Below are 22,962 nucleotides of genomic sequence, written 5' to 3' on the forward strand. Positions count from 1 at the left end.
CTATGATCCTAACCAGTTCCCATTCTTGACAATAATCTATGGGAAAATGCCCTTCAGGGAAGGTGTGCACAATTGCTAGACATATTTTACATCCTTTGTAGTTAAGAACTAATTCTTTTATTGATAATGTCAATACAACACCATCACCAGCCTAAAAATCCTCTGGCACTAGAAATACATGAATACTGGAGGCTGTTGAGGAGACTAGAAGGTGAGTCAACAGACCATGTTCCAAGTTGGCAAGGATAGAACCCAAGCATCAAAAGCTCCTAATTCAAGTTGAGCTTCTCATTAATCTAAATGTTAATGTAAACTTAAAATACGTCACATTGATTTGGAATTGTTTTGTATGAATATTGCATAACTGAGCTGTCTAGCAGCAGAATCTATGGATATCCCTTCACATCAAGTTTTTTCAATCAAGTGAAAACTTGACCGTCTTTCTTTCTCATCTTCTCGTTGATTTTTTGTTTTGTTTTGTTTGTCATAAAAAATCATTTGTTTTATTTAAAAAAGAATATAACAATATAGTTCCCTAAATAAGACCTTCACAATAAAAACACAAGTGGGCATGCTGATGTGAATAGCTGAAGTCTTATAAGACTCTGCCCCTATGTGAAGAACTAAGGCAATCAATGCCCGCTGAGAGAGGAGGCAGGAGCCCCCGATAAATTATCCAGTCAAAATCCGACAGTCTTAAACAGTGTGTGTGTATGTGTGTGTGTGTGTGTGTGTGTGTGTGTGTGTGTGTGTGTGTGTGTGTGAATGCAACAATAAGTGAAGAAAGAAGTCACAAATTTGAGAGGAAATAGGGGAACAAGAGAGGTATTGTTGGGAAAGAGGAAGGAGTGATAATGATGTCAATACAGTACTTGTACATGAAGTGCTCAAAAACAAAAAGAAGTTCTGAGAGTCTCTGCAAAGGAGAACAGTCACATTGGACAGTTTTGAGGACAACATCACTTCCTTAACCTATTCTCTGAGAGGACTGAATATTGCATTTCAATGCTATGGAGAGATTAGTAGCTTTTCTTCCTATTTCCTGGAGAGAAAAAAGTAAAGCTGTTAAGACTGATTACTTGAGTGCTTTGTGATTGTTAGGAATTGAAAAATCATTTTCTTTTGTTGGGTTATATTTGTACATGTTATATAAAACCTGACATACATACATACATATATATATATATATATATATATATATATATATATATATATATATATACATATATATGTATATATGTCATTGATGGAAAATGCAGTTTACAAAAGACATTCTGTTAGATCACCGTAAAATAAATTGTAATGATGATGATGATGACGACAACAATAATGTCATCGTGTGTTCACTTTTTCTGTACACTAAAGCACTCAATGAACTTTATAAAATCTTCATAGTTTGATCCCTAAAGCAGCTGGGGAGGGGACCAGGTCTCTTTCTATTAAGAAAAAAAGAAAAAAAAATGGTTTAAAGCACTTCTCCAAGTTCTGAAGCAACCATTGTTGAGCCCAACGAAAAAGAATATGGGGCCAAATTGGTGAGATTAGAAGGTGAGGCAGCAAGTGTGGTCCAGTTGTAGATACCAAATGAGACTGCAGGATGCAATAAAATGTGAAGTACGGAGGCACGTGTCTGTGCAGTCAGTCCAATCTGTTAGCTCGGATGCTTTTCTCTTGCTTAGAAACTACCTTAAACTTCCATGCTTCGGTTCCTTTATCAACAAGGTGGCAAACATGGTTCAGTTTTGATCAGAATAGGTATGAGACTTAACTTTAAAATGATTTACATGGAATAGTTTAAAATCAGGGGCATACAGCATTTTTAAATTGCCCTTCCTAATTTCATCAACAGCAGGGAACAAATCTGATCAGTCAGTATGAAAATTCTCCTTGAGAATAATGATTTCAGCAAATACTGAATGCTTAAATTTAGGAATCCATTCTACTTGGGAAAGACAAAGGTTTGAAATACCGATTAGATATGCATCTTTTACTGGAACTGTTTCTCCTTGGAAGACTGGTGAGAGGAGACTAAAACACCATGCCATCTCTGTAAGCTATTTTGTGACATTCCTGCTGTTGTTCTGACCTCTTCAGAGCTCCAACCTTTGTCCCTCAGAAACATTATAGAGATGAACTAACTACTAAATTATTTTCATTTTTATGAATAAAAAGAAATCAAACTTTGCCTAATTTCAACAGGCAGTTATTTTTTTTTTTTTCAGATTGCTATGTGAACCTCATGTCAGTAGAGTGTAAGCACCTTGGTACTATTGGTCCTTAACTTATTTTATATAAAGAAGAAAGTCAATGATTGCATGCCCATAGTTTATAAAAATTCTCTTCATGCAAACATAAGGGTTTTGCACCAAAATTACTCCTAACCACTTTATCTAGTATAACAAAACATATTCTTAGAAGGAAAATGAGAGAACTTGAGAGAAGGCTTTGACTTAGTGAATCTTTTGTTTGTTTTTTCTGAGATAGGGTTTTATGTATGACAGACTGACCTTCAACTTTCTATATACCAAAAAATGACCTTGAACTTTTGATCTTCCTGCTTCCATCCACTGAGTATTAAGACTTTAAGTATAACCTGTGTCACCTAGTTTATGCAGTACTAGGAATCAAACATAATTAGAAGCAGTCTACCAACTGAGATACACTTCCAGGGTTTTTAGAAGCATTTTTTTTTAATTTTTTAAAAATATATAGTGCATTAGTTCTCTCTTTTTCTGCCTTCCTACTCCTTCCATGTCTGATGCCCCCTCCCTCCCAAATTCATGGTCTCCTCTTCTTTAGCCATTGCTTTTGTAGATACATATAAACAAATCAACATAGAACTACATCCCGCTGAGTCGGTACAGTGTTGTCTCGATGTATATTTTTCTAGGACTGACTACTTCACTCAGTTTCAGATAACCAAGGAGGGGCTCATCATTAGACGAATTCTCCCTCTCTCAGCAACTGTTGCTTGTCTGTAGCTCATCAGCTAGGGCTGGTGCCACATAAGATTTCTCTCATCTACTTTGAGATTTCAATTATGGTTGGAATTTTTCAGGACTTCTTTAGGCAACCACACTATTAAAATTTCATGGGTATGGTTTTCCTATCATAGCTAGGAGGCATACTCTCAGAGAATATTTCCTGCTCCTCTGGCTTTTAAATACTGCATGCCTCTCTTCTGAGATGTTCCCTGAGCATCAGGTAAAGGTGTTGTGTTGCAAATGTATCCATAAGGAGTGGGTTCCCTTTGTCTGTTTTTTTTTTTTTCCCATTTTGAACAGTTGTGGTTTTCTCTAATGGTATTCTCCTGCTGTTGCTGTAAAATAGAAGTTTTTCTGATGAGTAGTCAAATCCATGCTTAATTGTAGTAAAAAGAAAATTATTTAGAGTATCATTACGAATTATACTGCTTTAGGAAAGTAGAGGTAGTGTGTTCTCCTCTAAAATCCATGGTCTTAGTAGCAGTTTTGTACAATGTTCTTTCTGTGAAAAGTAGAGAGTTTTTCAGATTCAATGAGGTTTGAACCCTCCTTCCAAGTTGTTTGGCTAATTATTGTAGAGATAAAATTGATTCCAGTCATGTTTACTTCAATGTTTTTGTTTGCCTACTTTCTTTGTTCCTATATCAGATTGATAAATGACAATTGTAGTGCAATATTCTGGTATTTATTTACTTGTTTACTCGTGTATTTATATAGGCAAGAGTGTTGGGAATTGAACCTGAGACTCTAGGTATACTTCCCAAGCATTCTACCACAAAACTACAGTCGCTGCACTGATTTCCTAGTATTTTTATGTCTGTTCAGTTATTAGAGCTACAGCAAATTGATAATTACAGCTAAGGTCAAGAGAAAACAGAAGGAAGCCTCTTCTCTTCATGTATAACTGTTTTTTATATAAAACGTTTTCTCAATAACATTCACATGACATATTTCTAACAACAAGTCTCGATGAACATTGACAAAGAAAAGAAAGATTAATAAATGCAGGAATGAGTAAACTGGAGCAAAGGTGCATGAATAAATACATGTTACATGATAAATAATTTCTGCAAGTATACACAGAGTTGCCTTATTTTATCCATACTTATATTTAGTAGTTACACACCAATGAACGATGGCTGTTCTGTCATTGCAATTACAAAATTCTACCAAGAACAAACAATAAGCAGGCATATCTAACCCTAACTTTGTCCTCATGCATGTACTGTAATTTAAAAGTATGTTCTTTGTATTGTCTGCTTACAGGCATGAAGAAATATTATCAATAAGGATCCAGAGCACGCATTTCACTTCTTTGGATTCTCACAGGAAGATTAGAGCCAGCTAGACACACTTTAAGGTAGGTTCCAGTCACTTCTCATCTCTCTTCTTAAGAACAAAATGAGGTTGAATAATTTGAAAGAACATGTCAACAGAGAGCCAATAAGTATTTGCAACAAAAACAGACTTCCTAATATGTATCACCAACCTTAGGTAGACTTGCTTCCCAGGTTTATGAAGTGCAGGGCAGCTGCAGGCCATCTCACTATAGCAGCCTGAAACAATGTTGCAGTGGACCAGAACCTGTGCATCTCCCTATGAGCAAACAGCTGTAAAGTTCAAGAGGAAGACAGTGAATTAAAAAGTAATTAACAGAATCCTACCTCAGTGATCACAAGTCTAAGGGGAGTTTATATTGACCAAGAGAAGAAAGAAGGAAGGAAGGAAGGAAGGAAGGAAGGAAGGAAGGAAGGAAGGAAGGAAGGAAGGAGGGAGGGAAGGAAGGAAAAGCTGAAGCTTTTTCTCAACAGAGTTATCTCCTCACGAAAAAAAAAAAGAAAAAAGAAAGATACTTTCCTCAATAGGGTTACTTTCACATGGGAAAAAATAAAATAAGGCATAAATATTACTCTTTGTCATCAATGAAGATTGGGAGAGACCTGGCCCAAAGTGGAAGAGCTCTTTCACGATTCTACCATGGTTTTCATCACTGCTATATTAAGAGAATTTCTTTTGAGTTATAGAGAAAGCAAGGCACTGACATGCCCCCTCCTTTAAAAAAGCAAGCCACATCTTAGCCCTATTCTACCCAGCATCCTGCTAGATGTGATGCTCTTCTCAGTACTCTCAAAAGCCCTCTCTGTTACTGTGCAGCTGAGGGCAGCACAGTATGCCACAAACACTGGTGATTTTAAGGAGTTTAAAAGCCAAAAACACATTAGAAGAATATTTTTAAGACTTTTATAATATGCTATTAAATTATTGTTGAAAGAATTTGTGGGAAAAAAGAGTTTATAAATATATTAATATACCAGTTTCAATGGGAATTCGAGGATCTAGTTTAATGAGTCATTTATGAGTTTGGATTTTATTTGTAAGTAAAAATGAATCTTAGAAAAAGAACATATTAAAAATAGAGAAAACGAGTAATAACCTTGAAATAAAGCAAAACAACAGTGTGTTGCTATGACTACACACCAAGAAGAGATGCTAAAAGATACTCACTGAACACTTACCTGACACTACTTCTAGGACAGTGGTTCTCAACCTTCCTAATGCTATGGCCCTTTAATACAGTTTCTCATGTTATGGTGACCCCCAAGCATAAAATTATTTCCTTGATACTTCATAACTTTAATTTTGTTACTGTTATGAACTGTAATGTAAATATCTGATATTAAAAATATCTGATAAATGAACCCCAAGGGTCTTGGACTCACAAGTTGAGAACCACTGCTCTAGTAGAAACAGGACTTACTTATTTCATATTTGTGTTTCTTTAGCTGAGGCTCAAAATCATTCAAGAAAAATGTTAACTTTTGTTCAATTGATTGAGTTAAATTTAGTTTATAGTCTTAAAATCCCTAAAATATCAGGAGACATAAATCTAGATCACTTGGCATTTCATTACAGAAGGGTAAGTGTATAATTTACTATACCATTGTAGATATATATCGTGAGTGATAACTAATCATCAGAAACAGATAAGCCTACTTTCAGGAGTTGGGATTTGTCTTTAATATCATTTTTTTTCACACAGTATATCAGGTATGGTATATCATATATAAACATGTGTATAAAATTCACATTTAGGATATTACACATAAGTTGTTTGCAAAAAGTGTGGTTATAGGGCCATTAAAAAGTTGATTTCTAGCCAAGTTTTCCTGGGTATATCTTTCAAGGGTATCAAATGGCTCCTAAATTCATCAGAACTTTATATTTGACACTCAAAACATATAAATCGGTAAGCAATACCACCTACTTATGATTACACCTATAGATATCTTATCCTATCTGTTTGTCACTACTCTACAAAGATGTGGCCACTCATACCAGAGGTATCTGCTCCTTCATAGAATATAAACTTCTGACATTTAAAAAAGAAACCTGCTTTCTCATCCCCAACATATTCAAGCATAAAGTGGAAGTAATTTCTATTTAAAAATGCTCTGCCATATTTAAGAACAACAACAAAAAGCATCACTTTGTAGTCATGTTCCTTAGTTACTGTTCTATTGCTGTGAAGACACATCATGACCAAGACAGCTTATAAAACAAAGCATTCAATTAGAGGCTTGCTTACAGTTTCAGAAGGTTAGCCTATGATCATCATGGTGAAAAGTATAGTGGTAGGCATGTAGGCATGTTGCTGGAACAGTAGCTGAGAGTGTACATCTTATCTACATGCAGTGGACAGAGAGAGTGAGATGAAGTCCTGCATGGGCTTTTGAAACCTCAAAGTCTGTTCTTAGAGCCATACCTCCTCCAACATGGCAACAGCTTCTAGCCATTCTAAATAGTTCACCAACTGGGAAACAAACATTCAAATATAAGCCTGTGGGGGCCATTTCAGATTACCACGTTCCACTTCCTGGCCCCCATATACTTGAAGCCCTATCATAATGCAAAATGCATTCAGTATAACCTCAAAAGCCCACATATTCCTTCACAATCACAAGACTATGTAAAAGTCTAAAATCCAAAGTTTCTTCTGAGAGTCAGGACAATCTCTTAAATATAAACTCCTGTAAAAAGAAAAATCAGGTTATATATTTCCAACATATAATGGCACAGAATATGCATTACCATTCCAAAAGGGAAGAAAAGGGGAGAAGTAAGGAAATATTGGGCCAAATTAAAACTGAAACCCATCAGGACAAATACCAAATCCTTCATCTCCATGTCTGATGTTAAGTGGCTCTTCAGATCGCCCATCCCTTTCAGCTTTGGTGAGTGCAGCACATTGCTCTCTCTTAGGCTGGTTCAAGATCCTGTCTGCAGCACTTCTTGGCAGGAATCCCACAGAGCTAGCACTTCCAACTCCTTAGATTTTCCAACACAATGTAGGTTTTACCTCCACAATTTCATGCAACTCTCTCAGGGCCTTCCTGCAGAAACTCACCTGATACATGCCTGGCTTCTGCAGCTTTTCTTAACCTGAAGGAAGATTCTACAATGCCTTTACACCTGTATCTTTTTGATAGAGACAGAATTACTTAGCTAACTCTGCTAAGTTCTGCTGCCTACTAGGGCTTGAACTTGGCCCCCTCAAGGCATATATTCACAGAAGCTTTGAATTGTTAGTAGTTCTTTTTGTAGAATAAGATTTAATTTTCACAAGTTGGAGGCTTAGCTAGATGGGGTCTTGCCCTGATGGTGCCACGTCCTTTATCCCATTTCTCCTTAAGCCTTTCCTCAAACTTCTCATCTCTTTGAGAACAAGACTTGGCTCCCACATTAAATTTCTTTGTGCTCTTTTTCTCCTCAAACTGTATATTTTGCAATGCTTTTTGCTCTGCTTGATCTTTTTCATTGTAGATCTGCATGAGAATGATCACTAACAGCCATGTGACACAGTCTTAAAATCTCTCTTGCCAGCATTAGTCCAAAACTCTTCAATATAGCCTCATGCAGAATTTTTGGACAAGGGAAGAAAGCAGCCACATTTTTTGGCAGAATATCACGAGAATGATCTCTAGGCTGACTGCTAATATTTCTTCCATCTGAAAGCTCTTCATCTGGGTCTCCATAGTCCACATTATGCATCAAATTACTGTCATCCAAGCATCTCCAAGAACGGCTCTAGAGCCCTAGTGGCAGCACTCAAACCTGTTTTCTAATCCAAAGTCCCCAAGACTTCTGTAAGCATGAGCACAGAAAACCCACCAAACTAGATACTCCATGGATAGAAAGAAAGGTTTCCTGGGGTTCAAGCATCCGAGGTCACCTCTCAAGGGGGCAATGATAGGGCAAAATGGCAGGAAAGAAAGCAGATTCCCTATCAGCAGGGTGGAGCCACTGAGAAAATAAAGGCTGATTGGATGGAGCTAGAACTGGGTGCCCTTGCCCAAGGTTGTTTGACCTTTGGGGGAAGATTAAGGGTGTTTCCTGGTCATCATAAACCTACACTAGCATATCTGCTTTTCTGGTAAACTGCAACCCACCTTAAGATCCACTTTTTTTTTTTTTTTTGAAACATAGAACCACCTTTAGGTTTCTGTCTACCCAAAGTTTAGGTTGAGGGCATTGTCACCAGAACTACCATTTGGGGGTGTTGCTGCTTTGGACCTAACGTCTTCCTTATATCTCTAAAGAACAGTATGTTCACGCTTGTCACAGCAATACCTCAGTTCTTGGAACAAACATCTGCCTTAGTTTCTATTCTGTTGCTGTGAAAAGACAACATGAACATGGTAACATAAAAGAAAACATGTAATTGGTTCTTGCTTCAGTGACTAGTCCATGATCACCATGACAGGAAGCATGCTGATAGGAAGGCAGTTATGGTACTGGAGCCGTAGCTCAGATCTTACATGTGATCTGTAAGTTACAGGCAGAGAGAAAGCAAGATTGGGCCTGGAATGGTCTTATGAAAGAATTCTACCCTCACTGACGCATCTTCAAAAGGCCAATATTCTCTAATCCTTACTAAACAATCCACCAATTGGGAACTAAAAATTCAAATATATAAGTCTATGTGGACCAGACTCATTCAAACAAGCATGTGTTAACAATTTGTTTTATGATATTTTGCTTGTGTTCTGACAAATAAAGCTTGCCTGGACATCATAAGGCAGAGCTAGCCACTAGTTAACCATAGAGGTCAAGCAGTGGTGGCACACAGCTTTATTCTCAGCACTTGGGAAGAGGAAGCAGGAAGATCAGGAGTTCAAGACCACCCTGGGCTACACGAGGAGTCTAAAAACAAATCAGCCAGGAAGTAGAGGCTCATGCCTTTAATCCCAGCACTAGGGAGGTGGAGACTGAATATAAGGCAGGTGGAGACAGGATCTCAGCCACCCATTCAGTCTGAGGATTTGTAGAGAGAGGATGCCCTATAGGGTCTGAGGATTCCCTAGAGGTAAGAAGTCTCAGGTGGCTGCTGCTCTGCTTCTCTCATCTTTCAGCTTTCACCCTTGATATCTGACTCTGATTTGGTTTTATTTTGGATTTTTGTTTGGGGTTTGTTTGTTTGGTTTTTTTTGGGGGGGTTGGGTTTCTTAATTTTTTTATTTAATTTTTTTTTTCATTTTACATACTATCTCTAGTTTCCCCTCTCTCCCCTTCACTTGCTCCCCCCACCCCCATCCACTCCTCTGAGAGGCTAAGGCCTCCCTTGCATAATCAACAACATCTGGCATACCAAGTTGAGGCAGGGCCTAGCCCCTTCCCCCTAAGCAAGGTATCCCACCATAGGGGGTGGGCTCCAAAAAGCCAGTTCATGCACCTGGTATAAATTCTCTTCCCACTGCCAGGGGGCCCCAAAAGCAGATCAAGCCTCGTAGCTGTCACCCACATTTGGAGGGCTTACTTTGGTCCCATGCAGTTCTGCAGCTGTCAGTTAAGAGTCTGTGAGCTTCCACTAGCTTGGTTCAGTTCTTTCTGTTTTCCCCATCATGATCTTGACAGCCTCCCACCCCACCCTACCTCTACCCCCAACACCTGCCTTGCTCATATGATCCCTCCTCTCTCTCTTCAACTGTTTTCCAGGAGCTCAGTCCAGTGCTTGGCTATGGATCACCGCATCTGTTTCCATCAGTTACTGGATGTGTGTTCTATGATGACAATTAGGGCAGTCACTAATTTGATTACAGGGGAAGGCCAGTTCAGGAATCCTCTCCACTGTTGCTAGGAGTCTTAGCTGGGGCCAACCTTGTGGAACCCTGGGAATTTATGATTTTTATTGTTAAGATTAATTAGGATCACACTTCAACAATTGGCAAAAATCTTGCTTGGACTAAAGAAGCCACATAAGCAGAAAGGTAAATATAAGTTTTGAGAAGATGATCATAAGAAAAAAAAAACTTGTAAAGTGGATCAAAGACAATTTGATGTCTATATATGTGGAACAGAACTGTCCCATTGTCAGGAATTTAGGACCCAAGATGAGAAAAGTTTGCAACATCCACTATTGTTCCAGGAATAAAGTGGGGGAAATGGGACACATATGTCATTTTCTGTCAGCTATATATTTTTGATCCAAAGCTCTGCCGGCAATGTTGCTAGTCTAGATAACCAGACACAGTTGAATCATGGGAAAATACAGCACATCATGTAAAAATCTCCTAGCCCTAGAAAGTGAAAGCCATGGTGTTGAAAAAAATATGAGAAACAGTAAGAAAGTACAGAACTAAGATTTCCCCAGGGAGCCTAGGAATCAGCCATAATAAACATGTGAAGAGCTGTAAAGTCTTTCTCCTCTGAAAAGACACAAACAGTCTGCATGTAGAACTGTAATCTTAAGATCCAAGTGTTTCTTCAAAGTAAGTCAAAGCAAACTGCTAATTGTTAAAATTTAGCAACTATAGCTAAATATTTAATTGTATTAATAAAATAATTATTGATATATATATATACATATCAATAATTCACATAATGGGAGTAACATCTAACTTCTATTTTACCTTAAGATATATATATATCTTATATATATATATATAAGATATATATATATCTTATATATATATAATATTTCTGATCTAATTTACAATTATTTAGTGAAATAATTACAAAACATTTTTTTCTATAGGAATTTCTGAATAGTTACAAAAATTTCCAAAAATCTTTTGCAAAATATATTAAAATCCAAAAGACATTAATAAAATACAACCACTGACTTGAACAAGGTCCATAGCTCTTCCTTGTCTGCTATCCACAAGCATGAGCCTGCAGGTTACTTATGCATTTGGATTTCTGTCTAGTAGAAATAGGACCTATCAGAACTGCCATTTATTCTGCTTCCTAATAGAAGTACTGGGAATTATTGTGCTCTGAAAGGCTGTTAAGTGGACAGGGCAACAGATTGGAACCTGTTATGTTCCAAATAGCCATGTCAGGTTCCTGGTTCACATACATAAAACCGACATGTACATTTTTATTTAGAAACAAATAGAATTCTACTTATTTTTTGTGAGCATTTCTATATATTAGATTCCCCAGTGTTTAAAATAGAGTAGGTAGGTTCAAGTGAAACAATACTGTGTCCCAAGACAGAAAGACCAAAAAGAATATTTGCCTTTATCATATCCATGTGATTTTTTTTTATTTTGATAAAAATGTGTAGTTTCTTTTCCTGGTATGGGTTATCTCTGAAATGTGCCTATACTGGTAGGGGCTGTACTTTTATTAGAACTGATTCATAGAGTTCTTGTAATAGGACAAACACGCCCACACTCCCTTGACTCAGATGCTGGTTAACAAATCTTTCTCCGTAAATCTAAAGAGGCCCTACTCAGGGAGCTGTCCAACCTTGTGGGGTGCCTCCTCCTTGCTTTTAAACAAGTTAAACACCGATTTAAAAAAAAAAAAAACAAAAAAAAAACACTGAGTTCAAATACACAGTAGTAATGAGAGTGTGGAGAAAGAATAACTTCATAAACTACTGCTAAAAGAATAATCGAACATAGCCCTTCTATAGACAACATGGCATGTGTACCACAATGTGCTAGCCTTTGGCATAATATTTCCTGGTGAAAGATATTTATTAAAGATAACAATAAACAGGGTTATGGTAGGTCACATACTTTGCATGTCCAAGAGACTGGATAACATTCACTGGAAAAAAAATAAAAAATAGGTCAGTGGACACACAAGTGAAATTGGATATGTATGAAAATGGAGAAGCATTGGACTGCATTGTATGTAGTTGCAATATAGTCTAAGAAATCACTCTGAAAACAAGAACATTTTATAATCTGGTATATGGACATAATAAAACATTAAAATATTATTCATGATTGTTCTCTACTCTGGGTGTGCAGACATAGGATTACACTGAAATATTCCTTTTAAAATTATGATATAAAAATAATATGTGTAATAGCAACAATTTTATACATTTTTATAAATTATGTATAATATGAATACATAAGTATAGAATATACATGAGTAATTATATTAAGTCTTTCTTTTATGCTTTGTATTTAAAAATAGAGATTAAATAGAATTATAAATACATAGATGGGAAAAATAAATAGCAAGACAAAAAAATATCTCAAATGGTTTATTATTAATTCTCTATTATTAAAACACACATAAATGCAAACCCATTATCTTCTTTTTAAACATTTATTTGCATATGTCTATGTGTACGTATGCATGTGTGTGAGAGTATGTATATATGTGTGGGTACATTAGTATGTGTGTGTTTTCATGTGTATGTCACAGAACATGTGTGAAAATCCAAGGACAATTTGTAAAAGATGATTTTCCTTTTTTACTTTGTGAATTCCAAGGAATAAACTGTTAGAATCAGGATTGGCAAGGACCCTTATCCACTGAGATGTCTTGATGGCCCCTACCTCTTTTAAATATTATTATTGATCTTTGAAATTTTCATTAATTTATATAACATATCTTGATCATAGCCATTCCAGACTCCCCCTTGATCATATCCCTTCCTACCCCTAAATGCTCAATCACATGTCCCTCTCCACTGCATGTCTGTAACACAAATTACTAAACTGTCTTATTAATAAAAACACCTGGAGCCAGATATTGGGGTGAATGCTGAAAGAAGAGAGAAACAGAACAAGCCACAGCCAATCTCACCTTACCAATTCCTCAGCCTCCAGAGTGTGAGTTCCTGTTTCCACATGCCTTATATACCTTTCTGTGTCCTGTCATATTGCTTCCTGGGAATAAAGGCATGTGTCCTTCCCAAGCAAAATCATGAAATCTCAAGTGCTGGGATTAAAGGTGTGTGACACCACTGCCTGACTTCTATGTCTAATTTAGTGGCTGATCCCCAGGTAAGTTTATTTGTTAGAGCACAAATATAATGTCACCACACATGTCTTCCATTTTTATTTAATTTACTTAACACACTGAATCTAGTTACGCTTAACAATACATGCATGGGCATGGGGTCATCTAGCGGGGCTTGAGGAGCTTTGAGGAAAAAGTGATTTTCTCTCTTTGCAGCCATCAACTGGCAATGAGTCAAGTATGGCTATGCCTTGGGAGACATTGTCCCTCCTTGCTGGAATTTTTAACTGGCTCAATGTTGTGTAGGTCTTGTGCAGCTGTTCTGGCATCATGGGTGTAACACCCATGTCAGTTCAGGGACCAGAATTTCAGCATCTCAGAGATGTCTTCCCATCCTTCAGCTCTTATATCTTTTCTACCCCCTGTTTTCTATGATGTTCCATGACTACTGGGGATGGAGGTGAAAGGAAATATCTTATTTATAGCTGAGCACTCTGGTCCCTTTTCTCAACACTTTGAACACCATGCCCCTCCATTAACTACTGCTCACTGAAATAAGAAGCTTCTCTATCCAAAGTTGTGAGCAGCACAGACCTATAGACATATTTAGAAGACAGTATCACAACACTAAAACATATTTTTAAAGAGGCCTTTGGACAGAGCTACCTTGTACTACTGAACAATACTGTTCCCAGAAAATATGGATTGATAATTAAAAAAAAAAAAAAAACTCAAATCTCAGTTTGAAGCACCAGTTTATCTTCATATGGGGTTTTAGTTATGGAGGATTAAATCATATCTCAAAACAATACAGATCATTACAATTTCTCATCATAACTAGATGGTAAGGCCTTGTTGCTGAAGAAACCGAAGACTTTGGTTACAGACATAGATAAATCAATTTGATTGGACAATTGATTATCTCCCTGCTGCTTTGTAGGATGCTGAGAGAGTGTGGTGGTTTGAATAAAAATGGCCCCATAGGCTCATACATTTGAAGGCTTATTCACCAGAAAGTGAAACTCTTTGAAAGGATTAGAAGGATCAGGAAGTGTTGCCTTGTTGAAGTAGGTGTGGCCTTGGTGGAGGAAGTGTGTAACTGTAGGTGGGCTTTCAAAGGCCCACACCAGTCCCAGGCCTGTTCTTTCTTCACCAGCAGATGAGGATGTAGCTGTCAGCTCATGCTTCAGCACAAGAAGTGCTGCCATTCTCCCCACCATTATGAAAACAGACTAAACCTCTGAAACTGTGAGCAAGGCCCCAATGAAATGTTTTCCTTTCTGAGTTGCCTTGGACATGGTGTCTCTTCACAGCAATAAAACAGTGACTAAGACAAGGAAAAAAAAATCAATCAACCTTACACAGCAACAAACCCTGCACACTGCCATATCAATTAGCTAGGCAAGAAATACAATGCTCCTGATAGGATTTTAGGCCTTTCCCACTGAAGAGAATTAATCTTTAGTACTGCAAATACAACCTCTGGGCTGGAAAAAATCATAGGCCCTGGGGAGAAGATACTGATGCTTTACTCACTTATTTTTAATGTATATTATTCCCACCACAGAGAAATTGGCCCCGTGAACCTATCATATTTTCCTGGGAAAGATTTGATCCATGACTCCCAGATTTAGTCCACAATTCTTATAACTTCTGCTTGTTTTTTATAAACTACAGAACTATGTACTTTAACAGCTAGAAACTACACAAAAAACACAGAGGCACCTAATCTAGCTAAAGCCTGTGGATAAATTATAGAGTGTATTGATCAAAAAGAATGTGTCAACCAAGTGGTAGTGGTGCACACCTTTGATCCCAGCACTCATGAGGTAGAAGCAGGTAGATCTCTGAGATCGAGGACATCCAGGGCTACACAGAGAAACCCTGTCTCAAAAAAACAAAAATATAAACAAAAACAAAAAACAATGTTCCTTGTAATGTCCAGGGCTAGGACTGAAAAAGGCCTTTCAGGATGATAGAGAAGAAAAGAATAATCTACATATATTCCATCAGCATAGTGACATTTCTAGAGTGGTAGAAGTTGGGTCTCAGTGAGGGTAGTGAATGAGTCCCAGAGAGTGGCTAGAGTCATGGGATTTCAATTGTGCAAGGTTGTACCATACAAAAAGAAGAGAACTTGGGCAGCAAAGTTGCCTTAGTGTCGCTGGGAAACCCTGAGTCTACATACTTATAATAAAAAAAAAACTGAAAACAATTAAATGTTTAAATAAATACCTTTAGCATGCCATTGTATACAGATACTGACACTCTACTCCTGTCAGAATGGCTAAGATCAAAAACACTGAAGACACCTTATGCTGGAGAGGATGTGGAGCTAGAGGAACTCTCCTCCACTGCTGGTGGGAATGCAAGCTTGTACAACCACTTTGGAAATCAATATGGCGATTTCTTAGAAAATTGGGAATCAATCTCCCCCAAGATCCAGCTATACCACTCTTGGGCATATACCCAAGGAATGCTCAATCATACCACAAGGGCACTTGCTCAGCTATGTTCATATCAGCATTGTTTGTAATAGCCAGAACCTGGAAACAACCTAGATGCCCTTCAACTGAAGAATGGATAAATAAAATGTGGTACATGTACACAATGGAATACTACTCAGCAGAGAAAAACAATGACATCATGAGGTTTGCAGGCAAATGGATGATGGATCTAGAAAAAATCATCCTGAGTGAGGTAACCCAGATTCAGAAAGATAAACATGGTATGTACTCACTCATAGGAGGATACTAGATGTGAAACAAGGATGACTGGACTGCTACTCACATCACCAGGGAGGCTACCTGGAAAACAGGACCCCAAGAAAGACACAGGGATCGCCCAATGACGGAGAAATGGATGAGATCTACATGAACAGCCTGGACATGAGTGGGGGTAATGAAGGGCGAGGGTCGAGGGAAAGAGAGCTTGGGGGAGCGGGAGATCCAGGGGGGAGCGGGAGATCCCAGCTGGATCAACAATAGAGAGGGAGAACAAGGAATAGGAGACCATGGTAAATGAAGACCACATGAGAATAGGAAGAAGCAAAGTGCTAGAGAGGCCCACAGAAATCCACAAAGATACCCCCACAGCAGACTGCTGGCAATGGTCGAGAGAAAGCCCGAACTGACCTACTCTGGTGATGGGATGGCCAAACACCCTAATTGTCGTGCAAGAAACCCCATCCAATGACTGAGGGATCTGGATGCAGAGATCCATGGCTAGGCCCCGAGTGGAGCTCTGGGAGTCCAATTAGCGATAAAAAGGAGGGCTTATGTGAGCGAGAATTGTTGAGACCAAGATTGGATAAAGCACAGGGACAAATATCCAAACAAATGGAAACACATGAACTATGAACCAATGGCTGAGGGGCCCCCAACTGGATCAGGCCCTCTGAATGGGTGAGACAGTTGATTGGCTTGATCTGTTTGGGAGGCATCCAGGCAGTGGGCCCGGGTCTTGTGCTCATTGCATGAGTTGGCTGTTTGAAACCTGGGGCTTATGCAGGGTCCCTTGGCTCGGCCTGGGAGGAGGGGACTGGACCTGCCTGGACTGAGTCTACCAGGTTGAACTCAGTCCTCAGGGGAGGCTTTGCCCTGGAGGAGGTAGGAATGGGGAGTGGGCTGGGGGGAAGGTGAGGGGGGCCAGAGGGGAGAGAACAAGGGAATCTGTGGCTAATATGTAGAACTGAATTGTATTGTAAAATAAAATTAAATTAAATTAAAGAAAAAAAAAACAGAGAAAGTGCTATCAGTATCCATGAATGAGGAAGTTAGTATTCCTAAGATATAGATGGGGTCCTTTGGTACCTAAGTCGAAGAAGGGAGTGGTTTCTAACTCTCAGTTCCCTAACATTGAGTTGCATTTTACAGTTTTGTGTGGATCTAGGCAGGTGCCATAGAAAAGGTCATACCCTCTTTTTGAAGTTTTGAATGAATCTTTAGTTTGTGAAGTTGACTTACTCTAGGAACTTGTCATTACATTTATATGGAAATAAGGGCAGATAATATCAACAGAGTGCTCCTTCCTATGCATATGGCTGAAATTTGTCGTCTTTAAATTGAACCACATTTCCTTTTTCACCTAAATTTTAAGGTTAAAGACCCTGAGAGATGGGAATTAATGGACTTAGTTGTTCAAGATGATTTAAATGGAAGGTAGACGTGTGATTAAGATTTACGCAAAACAATTCAAATTCTCTGAAGCTTTCATGCTACTTTGACATATAAAAGATAACAGTTTGCATGTTACATTTATGTAAGTGTTTACATTTTACATTTAGAATAAATGTTTATTGTTTTTCATTTTTATTGTTTTATGCTGTTTTTGTTTATTTTATTTTTTGTGACTGATAAAGACCAGGCTAATCTTATACTCATTACGTAGTTGATGACGACATTGAACTCTTGATCCACAAACCTCTACAACCGAAATGAAGGAATTAAAGATGTGTGCCACTATGCCCAGCTCATAATAGATTAATATAACAATAATAATTCAAAAAGCTCATAACAAGTGTAGCCAAGCAAGTATCTCACAGGACTCTTTTCAGTATATTTATAACAAAAGAGGGAGGTTGGAAAGGTAGGATCCCCTTTTCTAGTTCTCTTCTTTTGCCTATAGCTCAAAAATACATTCATGATAAAAAAGAAGAGATAAATGAATCCAATGACTTTGAAAGGGAAAGTCATACAAAAAATTGCAGCATTATTTTGTGAAAAAACAAAGATCCCATTTTACATGTGCTGCATTTGGAAATGTAGCCATTTGGAAAACAGAGGTGAAGTGAAAATCACCTGCAATGTCTCAGTCATCCCTCAGCACGCTTCAGCTGAGAATGCTTAAAAATAATACACCCGGGAAAGCAAGCTATTTGCAGTTATATTTGTACATGATCTTATTTTCTCTGTGTGTGAGGGGAGATTTTCCTTCAAAGTTGTCACTGTCATCATTAAGCACCCACTCATTCATTCAATGTATGTTTATTGAACATCAGACCGCAGCATTAGACTCAGGGGTAACCGGGTAAATAAATAATACTCTTTTCTGTGGAGGGAAGCCAGAATAGACCCGGGAGTTTAATGTCTTAATGGTAGAGGGTAGAAATGAGAAGAGCAGATGCACATTAACATAAAGATATATACACTTGCCCACATATACGCATATGCTATCTTACCACACCGAAGGAGAGAAATATCAATCACACTGAAGATATTAACAGAATGTCTGGGTGGCTTCCGTCTTCATCGCAGAAAATTTTATGGATGAGTTGAGCTTTGAAAACTTTTGGGAAAAAATGACAGGATAAAATATGATGGTGTAGAATATGGAGATGTTTCCTTTTTGTGCAAAGAAAGTGATCGGAAAACGCTGAGGAGTCTCATTGTTTGGAGGATTATCATTTAAGTCAGGAATCAACTCAGATGAAGCATTCAATGGATGATCAAATCGAAATTAAAGCTTATGCGTTTCAGAATAGTTTTAAAAGAAATCTCAATAAAAGAAATGCACATGCAATCTGACCCCTTCTCTAGGGCATCATATGTAGTAATAATTATACTTACTTGTAATAAATGAAAGCAAACAAAAATTATCTTTAACAGTCTTTGGCTTCAGAGCATACTGGCTAAATTTCTTAGGTTTGTGAGTTATTATTTTCTATTATTATTTTATGTGTAATGTATGTATGAATGCATATGTGTGGTGTACTGCATGCCTGAAAATGTATGTGTAGACCAGTAGTTTGTTTCTTCCTCTATGACTCTTTATTTTTTGAGGCAGTCTCTCTCACTGAATTCGCAATTCCATTTCTTACTGGCTAGACAGTAAGTCCCAGGGATGCATCTCTTTATTGGCCCTCCCACACCCTCTCATCCTCCTGCCCCATGCTGGCATTAAGGCCAATACCATCGCATTTCATTGGTATTAGGGATCCAAACTTGGAGCTTCATTCTTATTTGGCAAAGATTTTATTATCCTTTGAGCTATATTCCCAGTGCAAATTAGTGCAACACTAGTGGACATATTAATGTGGGTGGGGCAACTTTCATAAAGACCCACCCCTAGATGGAGAAGTACAGGCCACCAATGGATACTGAGACAGGGAGAATCAGTTTGCTTCAGAGACAAGCACCTCTTATGTCAGCCAGTCCCACATAGTCAGATATAATATGTGTACATACAAACAACAGTTCATGTATTCAGTTGGCTGTCTATCTGTCTATCTTTTTTTCTGTCTGTCTCTGTTTCAGCATACATGCATATATATGGTGCATGTATGTATAATAATAATTACACAAGAGGTCATGAATTCTAGAGGGAAAGGGGATGTCATTGGAAGACTTGGGTGGGAGAGAAGGAGCGATGGAATTGATGTAAATACAGTACTCATGTATATAATTTACAGAAACAGAAAATGGATTAAAAATTGCATCTCGTTTATTTGAATTATTTATTAAGTGCTTAATACATTACCTACCATGTCATATTTAATGTAAATTTGGTTATTATCAATAACGTTAAATTTTGTTTCTTAAATAAACACAATTAAAAATTAGAGCATGAATTAATAAACACGCTGATGAGACACAATCACACACATTTCAGGTTTTGTTTCCACCATGTAGGGTAATCTAAATGTCGTACTATGCTGTAAATTGTGCAGGTGGTTTGGTGCACATACAAATAATGTGGGCTGTCACCTAAAGGAGCATCAGAGGCTGTTCCATGCCATTTTCAACTGAACACAATTGCCCACTGAGGTGTTAATCTAGTCTACATTTATCCATCAATTCCTATGAAATTCAGGTTTCCTTACACATTTTTCCCTTCTCAAAAATCACCTTAAAATCACTCTATCATATTAAACTACTGTAATATTGTTATGCTTTAAAAGTTGTCCACTTCAACTGGGCAGTGGTGGTATACACCTTTAATCCCAGCAGTCAGGAGGCAGAGGCAAGTGGATCTCTGTTAGTTTGAGGCCAGCCTGATGTACAAAGAAAGTTCAAATACAGCCAGAGCTGATATACAGACAACCTCTGTCTCAAAACCAAAACCAAAACCAAACAAAAACGAACAAACAAACAAAAATAAATAAAAATTCCCTAGTTTATAAAATATTTTGGAAGTAGTAAAATATTAACCTGACAGTGGGCTTAGTGGGGTAAGAATGGGAATGGAGAGGATGAATGAAAGATCTTACTGTTTCTGCTTCTGAAAGATATATAAGAGCCATTATTTGCAAGGTCAAGACCCTGCATTAACTGACAAATCATAGAATGAATGAGTTACCTGTTACTACCCTTATGGTGGGGAGAATCAGTCTTTGGAAAGCCTTTGAGTCTCTTGCATACTTGTATGAACAAACCAATATTTTAATTTTTTCCAGTTTTATTTCCTTAATATTCTCACACAACATATTTTTATCTGACTTACCACCTTCCCCAATTCCTCCTACATCTACTCTTCTCTTTCCTGATCATTCAACTTTGAATCTTCTTCTTTAAGCCCATCGAGTACAATTTATGTTGTCCATTTACCTTCAGACATGTGGACTTACCCTGGAGCATGGTAGACCTACCAGAGGCCACACCCTTAATGAAAACTGTTGTAACTCCTCCTAGAAGTTATTCTTTGCCAGTACTTCCCTGTCTAGATATGGGACCTCACACCCATCTTTCTACCTTCCCTCTCCATTCTAGCATGTGTTTGCACTGAGCTTATGCAGGCCTTGTATGTGTTATCAAAACTGCTGTGAGCTCCTATTTGCAAACTCCCTGCTGTATGCAGAAAACATTGTTCCCTTGTAGTCATCCACTGCCTCAAGCTCTTTCCTCCCCATCTTCTACAATGATCCCTGAGCCTTGGTAGGAGGAGGTGTGATATAGATTTCTCATTTAGAGCTGAGCATTGCACGGTCTCTTATTCTCTGCAGCTTGACTACTCATCGATCTCTCAGTTATTAGCCATCTGCTGCAAAAAGAAGTTTCTCTGATGAAAGTTGAGAGTTGCCCTAATCTGTGTTATAAAGATAAGACATTAGGAGTCAATTTAACACCATGCCATTTAGCAGAGCAGTAGGTCATAGGCCCTAGGGGAGAACCAATATTCTTTCTTAAATAGGGTTACCTTTCTTCAATCAAACACACTCCTTTGCTCTTCCTGGATATGGAGGCATCATTAATGTCTCACCTTTGCTACTCCATTATCTGTTCATGTCACTGAAAAGTATTGTATATTGCACTAATCATGCTTTGATAAAATATGACACATCCATTGATGCAATATTTTCTGGCAGAAAGTTAATAATGTCTTGATATGTGCTGTAGCATAGATAAACCTTGAAAACATTACGGATAGTGAAAGAAACAAGGCACGAAAGACCATGCAAGGTGCAGTTCCTTTCATACGAAATACTGAATATGATATTAAGGTAAAACTATGTAAGTTTGAATTTAGATTAAGAGAATCTATAAATCATAACATAGATTAGTGGTTGCTGAGGGCAGACTTGGCAAATGCACATTAACAGGCATAGAGTTTTGCAGAGCTGAAGTACAAACATTCATGAATGACAGTGTGGTGATCATTGTACACTTGGAATACACTAAGAAAAGCAGCAAGTTTATATATGAGAAAGGGCATTGCAAATGAAATCGGTTTGCATCAATAAAACTGTTAGATCTTTGTATTAGCCACAATAGTTGGCATATATATTTGGTATACCAATTTTCATGTACTAATTTTACACATGGATTTATCTCTCAAAACAGTGCTTTGAAACTTTTATTTTTGTTCATTTGTTATGTTATTTGTGAAGAAACTATTTAATAAAAGTATACCTTACCATGATATAGTGTTAGAAAATGACAGGGAGAGAGTATGAACCCAGGTGCACATGTTGTTCCTAGGCTTGTTCTAGTTTTGTATTCTCTGTGCTTCAGGCACATGGAGGAGGCTACTGTGCTCAGATCCCCCTCTGTTCTTTCAATATTTACTAATATTTTCATATGGTCTGTATTTTTGCATTCCCTAAAAGTCATATGTTGAAATTATAACTCCCAAACAGTACTATTGGAAGCAAGATTTGAGGGGGAGTGATTTAGACATGACAGGGCAGAGTCATCCCAAATTGGATGTCAAAAACACTAAGAACATGCATTGACTCCTTATATCATAGAAGAACAGAGCAGTAGGACAGCATTTTAGAAGCAGCAAAAAGTCTTCACCATATATTATATCTACTGGGGTATTAATCTTAGACTTCCCATTTTATAGAAATATGAGTAATATATTTATAAACTTTTAGTTTGTAGTATTTGCATAGAATCCCCCAGTACAGAGAAATAATAGTGATACCAGAAACGGGATCCTGCAACAATGAACACACACACACCCTGAAAGTGCCTTGGAACTGAGTTAAATACAAGACTGGAAGACTCATTAAATAAACACTAACAAAAGCCAGGCACAATGAAACTGACTTCCCTGCTGTAAGCCAAGATTGTGACCACAGCAGAAGTGGCAGTAGCCCAATCCCATACACACAATGGTATTGGCTCTCCTACCTCATTGTGTGTCATTATCTCTTCTTGGATAATGGTGTTCTCTGATGAAGCTATGGTACAAGATAATCGTGATATTCTTTAGTACTTTCTCCATCATCCCTAGAGACCAGTGGTTCTCAACCTGTGGGTCATGACCATCAGAAAATATATATATCAGATAGTCTTAGGAACCTCCAACCATAAATTTATTTTTTGCT

At 37.8% G+C, this 22,962-nt stretch overlaps 1 protein-coding gene across 4 annotated transcripts in view; it reads left to right on the plus strand.

Annotated features, from left to right (window-relative positions):
* The window catches only part of Lrrc4c (leucine rich repeat containing 4C), a 1,313,763-nt gene that overhangs the window by 1,086,159 nt on the left and 204,642 nt on the right, over positions 1 to 22,962 (plus strand). For all 4 annotated transcript variants that reach the window (XM_052725801.1, XM_052725800.1, XM_052725799.1 and 1 more), the window contains exon 5: positions 4,251 to 4,344. The gene's annotated coding sequence lies outside the window, so the exon portion shown is untranslated. The remainder of the gene's footprint in view (positions 1 to 4,250; positions 4,345 to 22,962) is intronic.

The sequence above is a fragment of the Peromyscus californicus genome, unplaced genomic scaffold (genome assembly GCF_007827085.1).
Source record: "Peromyscus californicus insignis strain IS unplaced genomic scaffold, ASM782708v3 Scaffold_7__1_contigs__length_154581171, whole genome shotgun sequence".
Taxonomy (NCBI): Eukaryota; Metazoa; Chordata; class Mammalia; order Rodentia; family Cricetidae; genus Peromyscus; species Peromyscus californicus.